We start from the raw sequence: 8504 nt of genomic DNA on the forward strand, positions 1-8504 counted from the left end.
TTAGAAACAATTGATAAGCACTGTACGTAAATTAGGATTATTTGCACATAGCCAAAGTCAAGTTTTACAATATACATCAATATGCGTATTTTTCTGGAGGAGCATTTCTTTGATCATACATTCATTCTTCTCATCTTCATAATGACACAGATGTTAAGATCTACTAAAAGACTAAACTGTAAGACTCTGCCTACACCTCAGAGTGTAAGCAGGCATTTGTTTGTTATGTTAACTGCTAAATGCCTAACAGCATACTTTGTTCATCTAATGAGCTCATTAAATATTTGTGCAACAAATAGTGTTGAATAAAAATAAAGCTACTTAGTTTTTCTATTTAGTTTTATTCAGCATCCTGACTTAATATATCCACACCCATCTTTCTATCTATATCAACAATATGACTCATAGAAACATTGTAATATCTTCTCTTTTCAGCCTATATATCCCATTGGCAATTTCTTCTATTTATCATATGTCTGTCTATTGTCTATCTATCTACTTGATTTCTTCATTCAATCAGATTTTTGAGAGCATATTCTATGAAATTCACTGAGGATTTAGTAGGCTGTGTAAACCATGTAATTGCAGATGCCCTGAACTTAGAGGAATAGCATACTAACCAAGCTTCATAAGTGGGAACCCCAGGCCTGATAGAGATGCCAGAGAAAATGAAGAGGTCAGGAGATCCTTCTGCAATATGGAAACAGGAGCAAGTGCTGCTTGTGACCTGCCTTCAGACTTCACGGAAGCACTCAATCTGGCCAAATGAGCTCTTTAACACCTGCCCCTCCAGTCTTCCCAACTAAACTCTTGAAAACTTATATTCAATAATATTTTTCATAGCTCTAAAGTAAATGTTTAAAAATTGAATATACTTAAATTCATTTCAGCAAAACCAATCAATAAGTACTATGATCTGAAATGTTTTCTGGTTCAGCTAAAGTGATCAATATTAGAAAACAGGAGAGCAGTTTCTATAACAGAATGGAACAAATAGGATTAATATATAATCTGTGTTATACTTAATGGAACTAAGACAAAAAATATGGCTTTACTGAGATATACATCTGTCCTACAGATTTATAAGCTCACTTTGCCTCTGAGACAGACTTTGTCCACAGAAAGAGACAACTGTCTAATTATGTAGGGTTAATGTCAAAGATAATGATACAAATTATTCAATCATTTTCACATTACATTCAGGACAGAAGTAATATTTATTTCCTTTACCTCCTATTAGATGTGAATTTCTTTCAATTATTAAATTCCTTAGCTAGTTGTGCAATTCCTCAGAGCCTTATTCCTACATGGGAAGACTAATTATTGTATAAATGTCAATTCTTTGAGAACAAATTTGTAAAATGTGTTCAAGCTTAGACAACAGAGCAATTGAGCATTTTAACTTGAGTAATACTTTTAAATTTTATCTGAAAGAATAAACAGAAGAAAATATCCAAGAAAATTTTTGAGAAGAATCATGAATGGGAAGGATTCCATATTGTAAATTTCCAAATGGGCAACAAGAAGATAATCTTAGAGATGATCCCAGATGTGGATACAGGTGTGTATGTGTGTGTGTGTGTGTGTGTGTGTGTGTGTTCATGTACATAGATTAGCGAAACTTGCAAACCAATGAGAAAAACAAAGTGTTTTTTTTTTTTAATAAAAAAATTAGCTTCATTTAAAAATAAAATTAGATCTATATTTTATATTTAATATAAATAGTTAAATGAGAAAAGCCACAGAAATGAAACTGCAAGAAAAAGATGTATATAACTAATTCCAAGATAAGAAATAACTTAATAAATGTGAAAGTAAAAAAGAAATTTTGGGATTGATTTATTGGACAGCAATGTAAATCATTGGAAGTAGTGAAAACCTTCATTCAGAATAAAGAAGAAATTAAAAGTATGGGTCATGTTCCACCTCAATATTAATAAATAATACTTTTATGCCATTTGCAGCTACCAATCTTTTCCCTGTATGTATATATGTATGTGTATATAGGTATTTATCTACATACACCTATCAATCTGTACTTAGTCATGTAAATAATTATTTTAAAAATGCTAAATTGTTAAAAATAATTTCAAATTATAAAAATTTCTAAAAAGTGATTTGGTCAAACTTATGAAAAGTATGTGTGTTTTTTATGAATGGTACACTTTTTGCTACAATAATTTCCCTTCTGGAATGACTCTTGAGATTCTAATTAGATCTTATCCTTTGAGATGACATGGAGGGACCTGGAGAGTATTATGCTAAGCGAAACAAGCCAAGCAGAGAAAGACAAATATCACATGATCTCACTTATTTGCAGAATATAATGAACTAAACAAACTGATGAACAAAACTGACTCAGAGACATAGAGGTAGGGTACAGACTGACAAACCTCAGAAGAGGGGGTGTTGGGGGGAAGAGATGAACCACAGAACTTATATGCATGTGTGCATAATGAATGGACATAGACAACAAAGCTGGGAAAAGAGCAGTGGGGGGGGATGGGAAGGAGGGTGTCAATGGGGGGAAAAGGAGAAACATCTGTAACAAAAACAAATTAATAAAAATAATTTTAAAAAATCTTTATATAAAATGTATATTATAAAACTTTAAATAGTATGAACTGTACATAACATTAGAATAACTAATAACAAGTCATCGCAATGACAGGCTATGATGCAATCATAGAAAAATTATTTTTGAAGTCTATTGATATAGGGATACAGTAACAAACAAATGATTAAAATTAAAAAGTATAAAATATGCTCATGGTAATTGGTTACATGCATATGTTTAATTTGAATATAAACTATTTTTTATAAAAAGCTCAAAATTAAATTATGTAAGAGAAGAATTTGCACACAGTGAACTGAGCAGCATCTACAGTGCTTTCCAAACCGGGGCCGTTGACCTGGAGGCTACGCCGGTCCCAGGGTATCATTCCACGCCCATACTCACTGTTCTTCGTTGTATTCTTTATCCTCATCTATCATTGCTCTACTCATTAAACTTGAAAAATTTCCAAGATGTTAGTTTAGTATCAATAAACAAAAGAGAACTTTGCCCTTTCATGTAATTAGGTAGGTGTATCCACACTGCATTCTAGGAAGTTTCCTTGCCATCTGATTTATTTTCTGAATGAACTGAATTTCAGCAAATAAACTAAGTTAAAATAATATCTTAGGAAATTGGTAAGGGCAATTATCACATCTTTGTGCTAACTATTTTATAACAATAAGGAAAGTATTTGCCCTTCAATGGACAAATCTCTGATAACTCACAAAAAATTATCAGATAAATATAAGTGGTTATTTTATTACTAAAACCTACATTTTAAATGTCCTTTAAAAGTGCAGTATTTCGCCCTGGCCAGTTTGGCTCAGCGGTTAGAGCGTCGGCCTGCGGTCCGGAGAGACCCGGGTTCGGTTCCCGCTAAGGGCACGTACTTCGGTTGCAGTTTGTCCCCGGCCCTGGTTGGGTTGTGCGGGTGGCAGCCACTCGATGTGTCCCTTCACATCGATGTTTCTCTCTCTCTCTCCCCTCCTCTCTCTCCCTCCCACTCTATCTGTACAAAAAATGGAAAAATATCCTCGGGTGAGGATAAAAAAAAAAAAAAAAAAAGTGCAGAGTATTTCTATCTGTGAGAGTTCAGTAATGTCTTGTACAATACTTCCTGGCAGCAAAAAGCACTTTCTCCTATCGTCTTCTTCTGACTGTCCTTTATTCTTAGCATAGACTCTGAATGAAAACCCTGTAATACTCCAGGGTCACTTCTTAATAAGGTAAATACAGACAAATCGGCCCTATCATACTTTAAAATCTTTAGTTTCTGAAAGCTGAAATTTAATTCCCGGTGAAAATTCAAATAGAACTCAATAACAGAACAGTTTCTCTATGTAGTTGATAGAATTATGACAAAGGGGTAGAAGAATTGATTTTCAACTGAAGAGAGAAATTAAGTTAACCTTAACCTTCACTAGGATATACATGCTGGTGTACCAGAAAAGACCATGTAGCTTCTTTCTAGTTGTCAAAATTGTCAACCTACCCATATCCATTGTTAGGACATTGTGAACACAGAGTGAGGAACAGGTTGTGTTTGAGAGAATTGTGATTGTATGATACTGAGGATATGAGTTGATTTACTATTTAATATACTCAGACTAATTATAAATAATCATATGCAGATGATTTAAAGTAGGTAGACCAAATGGAGGTTTTAAAAACATTGATGACAAACATACTTTTAATGTCCTATTTATTAATTCTTTAGATGCTTTATTTAAAAATTTAATTTGAAAAATGACATTATTTGAAATATAAACATCTATTGCCAGTGTTATGCTTACTACATGCTTTCGAGGACTGTCCAGGATACAGACCGCATGGAATACTGCTCGCCTCAAAGCACAGTCGTCCTCTCTCCCCGCCCTGCCCACACAGCAGAGCTGGAAAGGAGAGGCTGAGAAATGGAGCACAGGCTTCCCAAAGAATGGCCAAGACACACCTGAAGAAAAAGTGCTGCTTAATCTGCAAAGGGATTATTCTTATTCTTGCCAAGACATGACTCTGCAAGGTATCAAGACTTTCTATGATTCTGTGGTGACCACAGCTTGTGGTACTTGGGAAGAGACAACTATATGGACCGACAGAATAGAGCCCAGAGAGAAATGTACCCATGTATGCAACTGGAAGGTATGGCAGAATTTGCAGCACAAGGGCAAAGGGGAACTATTTACAAACTGAATCGGGGACAACTGATGCCCCTTGCATTGGGCTAAAATCACAGTCTTACCTACCACCACATGCAAAATATCAACAAAAGGGGGATAAAAGTCTTAATTGTGAAAAACAAAATGTTAAAGAAAGTATTAGAGGAAAATATTTTTCTAACTGAAATCGCTTTACCAAGACACAAAATACTGCACTGACTGTTAAAAAAAACCCATAAATTTAACTATATTAAAATTAAGAACATATGCTCCTTACAAAGAAACATACATACATTGAAAAGACAGCTACAAATTGGGAGAAAATATGTCATACAATTGTTTTGTGGAATTCCTTCTTAACTATATTAAAAATTCCTGTTAAATATGCTATTAATAAAACTAAAATGAAACACTGTGTGCTTTTAAACATTACGTATTTTGTCCGATACTTATTATTTCTTTGTCGCATCAAGAATAATGTAGTACACTAAAATTTGCACATATCTCTGAAAGTTGGGCATTTTAAAGTTATATTTTTAATTTGTTTAGCCATATTCTTCGTAGCTTCTGGAGAGAAGCCATGCGGGGCCCCTCTTCGCAGGCGGTGCTGGAGGAATTGCCGGGTTTCTGCGGCAGCTGCTCCTTGTTCCGAGCCAGGGAAGCTCTGGTCTGCGGGCCTTCGCTGCGGATCCTGGAGCGGGCTCAGCAGCCAGGACAGCAGAGAGAACCAACCTGCCTGACCTCATTTTAGGCTAATGCTTTTTTGAACCAGACATGTCTATTTACACGCTGTGATATTCGTTAAAAGACCTGTCTAGATGAGGTTGGTCAATATTATATCTAACAATAAAATTGTGAGGACTGCAACATCTGACTTATCAAGTTTACACCTTCAAGTGTGAGCATCACTCAAACAGCAACTTGAGGTGCATATATATTTCTAACATAAATTCCAAGTTATGTAAATGAATAACAGTGCCATTTTACCACGATATGCATATTCTAATTTATACTTAGTGGTTAGTAATTATTATTAAAAATATGAACAGAGCCTTTCTATTTCCAAATTTCAATCTTTAGTTCTTCATTTCCATATTGTATATTCATAACTTGTCAAATATATGAATAGAAATAGCATAAATTGATCAACATAAATGAAATTCTTAATCATTTAACATCCTGAACAAATTTTCCAGTAGATAAATAAATATTTTGATGCCACACTGACACTACATTCAATTGATCTATGTTCCATCATTTGGCAAATAGAAAATTATTTCTGAAGGCTGTGAACAGTTCAAACTGTGGGATTAACAAAACAGCATTAAGTATAGAAAATTCAACATGAATAAATAAATAGTATTAAAGAAAGAGAAATGTACTATTAGAAATTGTTAGACTAATACTCATATTATTACCACCCTGTAGTTTACAAAGGGTATCCATGCACCTGTACCCTAAAAGAAAAATTTAAATCCCAAGATCTATTTCTAGATCTCTTTCATGAAAATGCCTCATTTACTTACTTCCAATTTCGGGCATTTTAAACACTGCCTGAACAATCCATTTGCCTCCTAATGAAATTTCTTACTCCTTATTTATGTGGTACTTCAGTTAGTTCTTAATGCTTCCCCCCTCTCCACACAGATCTATTATTTTATTCAAGTGCAACCCTCTCCTTTTCTATGTATTTACATGGTCTTTGTTTTCAGGGTGGCATGTGAGGAATAAAACACACAAATCAAACCCTTGCAAATGTAAATTCTGAAGTGTCACATAACACAAATGGTCTCTAACCTTGGTGAAATAATACCTTAAAAACAACTAATTTATATTCTCTGTCTTTCAGACAGAAAACCCTACACAATTTATCTATATAACTATGCTTCCACAAGAGCAATATTTGGAAATTTACCAATTCATGTCTGAATTTTATTTAGATATTTTACTTGAAATAAATAAAATTCCAAATACAATCATATATTATGTTTCAATGCAATCATTATTGATTACTTTGCCTAAATATTTAATATTAATTATTCTTAAAACAACTTGTAATATTTAAGTGTTATAATACATACATTAATTCAAAAGTTAATAGATTTAAAATATTTATTAGAGACTAATTTGCTTAGGTATACTCTACCTGCTTTTATTTGCCAATGCATAAAACAAAGGCCTAATTACAAGTTTAAAAAGCAATGACGATGCATTAATAAGACATTCATCAATGAGTCATTACAAAATATGTTAACTGAGCCGAGTTGTGTGGCTCAGTGGATTGAGCATTGTCCCATGGACTAAGAGGTCCAGGTTTGATTCCAGGTCAGGGCACATACCCTGGTTGAAGGCTCGATACCTGGTAGGGGGCATGCAGGAGGCAGTCATTCAGTGTTTCTCCCCACATGGATGTTTCTATCTATCTCTTTCTTTCTCTCTCTCTAAAAAATCAATAAAAAACATATTAAAAATATATATGTTAATTGATGCCTTGATGTAAAGATACTACAATAAGTACTGTTATTGCTAATATTACAGAAAGCCAACAAGAATCTTATCTGGATTTTTTGTGTACTTCTTAAGAAACTATGGATGCTCAATCTAGTTATTGACATAGTACTTGTCAGTCACTGTTCTAAATGTTAGAGGTATCAACTCACAGCAATCCTAAGTATAAATATAAAGCTCATTGGTCAGAGGAAGAAACCAAGCCACAGGGAATGTTAAAACTTGCCCAAAGTCATACAGCTACTGAGTTTCAAAGCTGGAAGTCAAACGCAGAGAATTTATCTTCATTGTCTATACTTACCTTTCATGCCAAACTGAAATAACTTTTCTGTTTAATATTTGTCTATATAATCTCCTGGGCACAAAATTTCTATTCCCATGTCAATATCAGCTATTCAATATGTTAGGTAGATAATGAGAAAAAAATTTAAATGTTCCATGTAAATTAAATTTATCCAAAATGTCATATATTATGAAACATCCTAAATTTATTTATTTCATGTTCATGCACACAATCAAAAGATGCTAATTATTATGAATAGATTTAATTGACTATAAATCAATTTAAATTAAATCATTTCATTATTTCTACTTGCCTACATTATTAAACGTGACAGGGGTGATTCTCTTGCCTATCAAACCAAAGGGTGATGGACTACACTAATATAAAATAATTATGATCTTTAACTTTAATTTTCTCCCCATCTTATATTTTTTCAATTTTTATGATAATCATGAAAGCTAGTATATTTGACATAATCCCTTTAGTTCACTATATAAAGTTGAAAATAATCCAAGATTACTATTGTTCTATACATGGACACTAGGGGACATAGAATACTGAGAAAATAATATTCTTCTTTTTAAAAAAAATCTTTATGTTTGAAAATACTGCAGATGCCCCATTTTTCCCCCATTGACAGGGAACCTGATTTAGATGGACAGATGAGTGGATAAGACAAACAGTGACTAATATGTACATGGCATTGTGCTAAGAATTTGACCAAATCAACCCAATATATATATATTTTAAATATACAAAGAAGTAAAGTAATAAAAGAAATTTGATAATAGTACTGTTTTTCTTTCCTATAGTAGGTGACCAACATTTATTGCTGTAAATTGATTTCAAACTCAAAAAATGTATGGTGTATTAAAGTGATGCTTTTCAATAATTTTCACAAAATTTCCTCCTTAACACAGAATAGTAAACATTCTATAGGAATTAGAACTAAGCTTTCAGTGGCCCATTTTATGCAAAAACTCATATTTTGGGGTCAAAT

The sequence above is a fragment of the Molossus molossus genome, unplaced genomic scaffold (assembly GCF_014108415.1).
Source record: "Molossus molossus isolate mMolMol1 unplaced genomic scaffold, mMolMol1.p scaffold_m16_p_5, whole genome shotgun sequence".
Taxonomy (NCBI): domain Eukaryota; kingdom Metazoa; phylum Chordata; class Mammalia; order Chiroptera; family Molossidae; genus Molossus; species Molossus molossus.